The sequence below is a fragment of the Triturus cristatus genome, chromosome 2_2, assembly GCF_964204655.1.
Source record: "Triturus cristatus chromosome 2_2, aTriCri1.1, whole genome shotgun sequence".
Taxonomy (NCBI): Eukaryota; Metazoa; Chordata; class Amphibia; order Caudata; family Salamandridae; genus Triturus; species Triturus cristatus.
In genome coordinates, this window is record NC_140582.1 from 384,105,430 (window position 1) to 384,112,119 (window position 6,690).

Genomic DNA, 6,690 nt, shown 5'->3' on the forward strand with positions numbered 1-6,690 from the left:
ACCCCCAACTATAGTGATAGGCACGTACTCACTGCAGCAAGGGCCCACAGAGTATCCAGATTTGGCAACACACACGCCTCCAAGATGCTCCTCACTTCCTCCCTCCACCCATTCATTTGGCTGTCCTCAGCTTGTCTATGCCACTGTTGCCGACACGCGGTGCCAAAGGCTGGACCATCAGCACATGCAAGGTGAACATTGCACCACCATCCTGTCCTTGCATAACCCACATCACACTACAGTCTGATGTGGCAGCCAGACTCCGAGCTATGTCCATCCGCACATCTAACACCTGCTGTCAGACATACCCTAGGCACACACACGACACCTTTGCATGCTGAGTGTGCAACTCCAACTGCCTACACTGCACTGCCCCGCCTTCCAGGCCCTGTCACACCAACCAGGTTACGTCCATAATACTCCCCACCGGCTCTGTAGCCCAGCAAGTACATGGGAGTGGGACTCAAGGGTTCAGCATGTAGTATGGTGTAATCGTCTGGGACATGGCACAGGTATCATCTCTCAGCATGTCAATCTACAGAGTGTCCAGGACCCCCCTCTCCACCATCACATGCGCACAGCACCTCATCATCAGCTCGTATGCCATTGACAGCCAGGTGCTCCTCACCCTCAACAAAGACACAGACATTGGCAGATCCATCATTCAAGTATGCATGAGATCCATTGATGAATGGCTGAACACAAGCCACCTGAGGCTGGACTTTTACAGGACTGAGGTGATCATCTGAGGATTGTCCCCTTCCAGCTGGGTCAAGTGCTTGTGTCCCACCCGCAAGAGCTCTGCACAAGCACCCAGTGGCCACACACACAAGATGGTGTGCCTCATGTTTGGCTCGCTCACATTTGCCATGCTAGTCCACAGCATCTGTACCTCATGCTGCAACGCCCTCTGCATTATGCACATGATCCACAGATAGATCCACTCCAAGAAAAGACAGACCATCCCCCAGGTCCATGACAACATCCGTGTCAAATACTGCCCTGCCCTCTACAGAGCAAGTATACCAAACTCCCAGGAAACTTGTCCACATTCAGGGTGCATCTGCATACCTCAGCTTCAACACCCTGCGCCCCAGCCACCTCACTGTCCACCATAGATAGCTGCAATGGATCACTGTCTGCTGCAGGATGACCTCCACACTCCCCACCCACACTCAGGAGGCAGTCCACAACCCTGACCCCAAACCAACCTTGTACGTCTGTCATCCTAGATATCGTTGGGCCATCTCCGTGCATCCAACCTTGCCCTGGCCACCGTTCTTCACATCCACCGTACTCCAGCATACGGGACATTGTTCTCCCACCTGGCCACACATACCTGGGACTCCCTCCCCGGGAACCTCCACATGAGCCACGACCTCTATGCCTTGATGATAATTAGGGCTCCCGGCTTTATGGTATTTATTTTTTTGTCATTTCCGTCTGTATTTATCCGTATTTATTTTTTGTCAACTTTATCTGTATTTATCCATATTTTTTAAAAAGCAACGCTGAAACTGGTATATTTCCACATTTATTCAACCAATGAATACGCAGTCATGCTTAAATGCCTCCCAGCTTTCATTGATATGAACACCTTTTAGAAGAGAAATCAATGCACTTATATGAAAATATGCACATAGATCTGTCCGCACAGTTTAGCAAGCCCCCCCTCAGCAGCCAGAGGCCATCACAGGTGAGTGTTTTGCTCCTTGCCTACATTGAATGATACCTTGTGACCCATGTGTGTCCTGTACCAGACTCTGATCCCAGGGTATGGATGGCTGGAGTTAGTTCAACACTCAGGCATAGTTTGACATTTCCACACACATATGTTTTTGAATAATGCAAAATGACAGGAACGTCTCATGACCAAAGTAATATATTTATTTGTGGTGGGGTACGTGTTCTGGTAGATGGAATTAGGTGCTCTACCGGGGGAATAGAATCCAAAGTTCACAGGGGGAGATGGTATCCTTGGCATTGGAAGTCATCAGAGTCCAGGGCACAGTGTTGGTCATCATTGGTCAGACTGTGACCAGCAAGTCAATGTGGCAGAGAATGTCATTGGATGAGGTGCTGCTGTTGCGCCAGAGGGCCAGGTGCCAGGCCAGGTGACCTGGGAGATGCGTATGGTCCTCTGACTCTCACGGTCTTTTCCGTGGACGACCCACCTTCCTCCAGGCACCCTCAGATGCAGGCCTTGACGATGTTTGGGACGCTCCGTCGGACGAATCCTCCTCCTCCTCCTCCTCCTCCCTCCCTGTGTCTGCTGCTGGTCTGCGCCTGGTGGCACAGGGAGGGTTGCCCATGCTTTGGACGATCTGACGGAGTGATTGGCTCATGTCCCTGTGCACCGCCAGGAGCTCAGCCAGTCTTGCCTCCATCCGTCCTTGGTGTTGTTGATGACTGGCATGATGCTCGACCTGCAGGTTTTTAATCTTATCGAGGGTCCCTTGCATCTCTGAGAGTCTCGACACGACCTGGTTAATGCCTCTGGTGTCATGCCGGTATGTGTCCAGGATGTTGCGTATGTGTGACATACCGGTGTCCTGAGCTGGCTGGTCAGGTTCGCGCCTCCGCCTGCCTCCACTCCCACCACCCCTGCCCACTTGAGCCTGGCCTGCCCTTGTGGGCACATCGGGTCTACGGGACCCCTGAGGGATGGCATTTGCAGGGTTGCCTGCCTCCTCCTGGGTGCCCGGAGAACCTTGTCCCTCCTGGTCAGACTGGCTCTGTTGTTCAGTGCGAGCAGGGCTCCTGGGTGTGTCCTGGGATGTGGCGGAAATGGGGGTGGTGGTTGGCACAGATGTACATGACGCAGGTGCTGCAGGGGCTTGGGCACCAGAGGGTCCAGGTTGGTCGGGGTCATCCACGGAGTGGTGAGAGTCGTCGCTGCCGGTGGGATCATCTTCACGCAGAGCCTGGGACTGTGATTCTTCCCCCCAATGGTGGGGGGAGATCGACAACGTTGCCATGTGTGTGAGAGAGAAACAATGTTAATGGTGTTTCATGCGACATCTATGTTTCATACATATTCAAGTTGACACAGTTCCTCCAGGTAGTTGGATGTGCCTAGCATTCCTCTCAATGTCCACTTGGGGATGGGGATGTTGCGGGGGACAGATTGGGATGTTCTCCTGAGTGTTTGACCTGTAGATTGTTGGCTATGATGCTTAGTTGGCTATGGTTAGGTCTTGTTGTGTCACATGTCCATTGTGGGAGTGTGTAAATCCATTGCCTGCCCCGGGGGTGTGTGCTTGTGTTAGGGGGGGGTGTGACCGGGCATGCTGTTGTGTGTAGTGTGAGTTGTCATTAGGTCTCCCAGGTGATGTGTCTGTCCCCTCATGGGGCATGCTGGCATGACAGTGAGTGTGAGTTCCTGTGCTAGATACCTGTGCTTGTAGAGTTGGTGTTTGAGTGTACAGTGGTCCGAGGAGGGCCTTGTGCTGCATACAGCAGGGCCAGGTGTCAGCTACCTTGTCAGTACTTTGCCAGTCCCTGTGCATTGTGCATGGGTATGTACCTATGCCATATGGGCTGAGGGCATTGGTGTCTGCTTCTCATTTTCACAATGTGTTGTGTGGGGCCCACCCTCCCAGCCTCCCGGACTTCCAGTCTTGTGTTTGTGGTTGTTGTAGCCTTGGACATGGCCTTGCCTTAATTTGTGAAGGGTGCATGGAGACGTTAGTGGCATGAGCGTGGTTTTTGAGTGTGGTTGTGTGCGGTGAGTCCTTGGGGGAAGTTGCGTGCATTTGGTGTATATGTGGGGTGGACCCCATTGCCCCCATGTTACTCCTTCGACTCCGTGTACTCCCACCGGCGGTAGCAGGGCCATCACCTTCTCCTCCCAGGGATGGTAGTGTACGGGTCTGCGGGGCGGCCCACCTCCAGTGATGTTACTCTGGGCATATTCTTTGTTCATTTTCCTCTTGACCGCCCTGCGCAGATCGTACCACCTGGCTTGGCATTCATGCCTGGTCCTTCGAATGGGCGCAACAGCATTCCCCTTATCGACAAACCTCTGCCACATGGCAGATTTTTCAGCTATGCTGGTCTGTATGACCAATGTTCCAAACAGCTGTGGCTCGACTCTGATGACTTCGTTGACAAGGAGGTCCAGCTCTGCCGTTGTGAACTTTGGATTCTTGTCTGTGGGCATGGTGTGGGGTGTGGGTGTGGGTGTGGATAGTTGTGGGTGTGTGGGTGTGAATGTGACGGTGTGTGTGTAAATGTGAAGAGGGGGATGTTTGGGAAGGAGGTTGTGTGAAGGTGTTTGAGTGAAGGTGTAGTGAAGGTATCAGTAATGTAGAGTTGTTTCTCTGTGGGGTCTGTCAGCAATGGGTCTGTTGCAAAGGCTCATGGGTTGTGTGTGTGGGCCCTTTTTATTGGTCCATTTTTGGGTGCGGCTGTGTTTGAATTTTGGTGGGTGTGTTATAAGAGGTGGTTGTGATTTGGTCCTCTGTTTGCCTGTTTGGATGTGCCAGGTCAGTTATTGAGATGTATTTTGTCATGTAGACGTGTTTTGTGGTGTTGTGCGAGTCGAATTGACCCTCCTTGTGCTGTTTGACAGTGTCCTGGTTCTGTAAGAGTCTTTTTCGCGTAGGTACGGTCCATACATACGCGATGCTGGGTGAGGGTGCTGGGGTACGGTGTTGGAGTGCGGCGCGTACATGCGGTGGGGGTACGGTGCGTACACGTGCGGGCCTGGGGTACAGCGCATACATGCGGAGGTACGGCACGTACATGTGGGGGGGATAAGGCGCGTACATAGGGGGGGTACGGCGCGTACAGGTGCAGGCCTGGGGTACAGCGCGTACATGCGGAGGTACGGCGCGTACATGGGGGAAGGCGTGTACATGGGGGTACGGCACGTACATGGGGGTGTACGGCATGTACAGTTGCGGGGCTGGGGTACAGTGCGGACAGGGGGGGTAAGGCGCGTACATGGGGAGGGTACGGCGCGTACATGGGGGGTACAGCGCATACATGCGGGGGTACGGCGCGTACATGCAGAGGTACGGTGCGTACATGGGGGGGTACGGCGCATACATGGGGGTACGGCACATACATGGGGGTACGGCGCATACAGTTGCGGGGCTGGGGTACAGTGCGGACAGGGGGGTAAGGCACGTACATGGGGGGTACGGCACGTACATGCGGTGGTACGGCACGTACATGTGGAGGTACGGCATGTACATGGGGGTACGGCGCGTACATGGGGGTACGGTGCGTACAGTTGCGGGGCTGGGGTACAGTGCAGACAGGGTGGTGTAGGGTGCTGACATATTTGGGGGTGGGGGGCAGTACGGCTCGTACATGGGCATAAGTTTACCCATGTACATGTGTGCTACTGCGTTGGCTCCGTACGGGCCATTTTACGTGTGATTGTGTATTCGGACGGACGGTCGGGATCGTACTTGCGCGCTCGGACTTGTGTTTTACGATTTGCACGTAAAAATGTCCGGCTCACTCTCGTACACTTTTCCCGACGATATTCGGACGTAAAAACTTTCCGACGCACTCTCGTACTCTTTTCCCGACGCTATTCGTAGTTATTTTTCACGTACGAATCGTACTTGGCCGTTTGTACGGTACTTGTACGACTCGTACGTAAAAAAATACAGATATGGGTCATACGCAAATTATTTTTAACGGATCGGAATCGGCACCTTGTTGTACTGTCTGGTGCTACCAGCCCTAATGGAAGAGTGTAAACGACTGTTGAGACACTTTTTTATAATAAATACTATACAAATATGTCGGCAAGTAGTTATAACCTGCCTCCATGGGAAGGACTTAATATATTGTGGAAATGTTTTGAAATTCATGTCTTTTGCTGAGTCCAAACTAAAAAAGTGTGAGTTATAATGGCTATTGTCAGAGGCACATGTAGTGTGTAGGAGGCAATTAAAATTGGTACTTATCTGAATGAGTATTAATGGTTTTATTCTGAACAATATATTTATGGATGATTGAACATGCTGAATTAGATTGTTTTCACTGTGAATATATAAAAATTAGGTTTTGATATGAAAAAGGTAATTATTAAGGGCATGTTGCACTTTTTTCGACTATTTTGTACAACCTTGTTCAATGTTACATTACCAGCAGAATAATTGATGTAATTACACTAAGTTACTATAAAACAGCACATGAATTTTAAGAATTGTAGTTTCGAGTTCTTCTCGCTAGGTTCGACTTGGGAAAAGGTATTTGGAATAGATTCATAGTAGGTGGTTTGTAGCTGTGGATCATTATCACAGCATATTGGACTTACGTTAAGAATCACTTATTTTTGAGTCCAGTGCAGTGAACCTTGGGGGTTTTAATTGACCTAAGATGGTCTTTATGATGTTATGCATTATTGATGTTTCATTTGGTGATTATATTGTGTTACATTGTAAGTTTAAATTAACAGAACAATAACGTTTTTTACCTTACCTTTACTTTCCAGCAGGAAACTTCTTTTGAGCTGGAAAGATGCTTGGAAGTATCACAAAGCAATGGTTTATGCTTCTTTGCTCTACTTTGCATCAAGAAATTGTTCCATGGGTGGTAAATGGGCATTTCCATGCAACCCACCCAAGTGTTTTGGCCACAGACCTACCTACTAAGGATGATGCACAGGGCTTTGTAGCCTAGATTACACTTCTTCAAGGCAGGTATTAAAAAGGAGAAATGTTTTTA